We start from the raw sequence: 628 nt of genomic DNA, 5'->3' as shown, positions 1-628 counted from the left end.
GGGAAGAAGCTGGAATTGGGCCAAGACCCCCGTCCATCCCGGCCGTCCCCCCCCTCCCCCCCCCCCGCCCCGCGCTGCCCGGTCTCTGCGGGACTGGGAAGCCGGTGCGGTGAAAGGCTGCGCTTCTTTCATCCAGAAGTCAGAATCCTCATTTTCAAGGCGTGGTGTTCAATAAAATATAAAAAAAGAATGTACTAAAAAGTCCTGAAGGAAAAAAAACATCCCTACCAGGAGTGGGGTTCGAACCCACGCGGACATATGTCCATTGGATCTTAAGTCCAACGCCTTAACCACTCGGCCATCCTGGTGCAGACGAGCACTGCTCCTCCAGCTCTTCCTACAAGGCTCTCGGCGGGCGGCCTCGCCCCCTCCCGCGGGAACGCGGGGCCGCCGGGCCGCGGCGGCTCCCCGGCTCGCTCAGACGCAGCGGAAGGCGCCTCTTTGGCGTGTGCCTCCGCTCTTCTCCGCCATAGCTCACTGTTGCCCCGGAACCGCCGCGGCAGCCGCAGCCGCTGCAGCCGAGCGGGCTACGCCCGGAGCCGAGCCGCGGCGCCGCCGGGCGGGCGGCGGAGCGATTCGCGCCACGCTCCGGCCCCGCCCGCTTTCAATTCGCGGTGCGCGCGGGCGC

General features: G+C 66.4%; 1 non-coding gene across 1 annotated transcript; it reads right to left on the bottom strand.

Annotated features, from left to right (window-relative positions):
* Positions 1–225: 225 nt before the first annotated feature.
* Positions 226–308, bottom strand: Trnal-uaa. The gene has a single exon. It is a non-coding gene; the product is annotated as a tRNA-Leu (tRNA).
* Positions 309–628: the final 320 nt, after the last annotated feature.

This window comes from Dipodomys ordii, unplaced genomic scaffold, assembly GCF_000151885.1.
Source record: "Dipodomys ordii isolate 6190 unplaced genomic scaffold, Dord_2.0 Scaffold1000006849, whole genome shotgun sequence".
NCBI lineage: Eukaryota > Metazoa > Chordata > Mammalia > Rodentia > Heteromyidae > Dipodomys > Dipodomys ordii.
The sequence above is the reverse complement of the archived record's forward strand: the minus strand, read 5'-3'. Positions and strand labels throughout refer to the sequence as shown.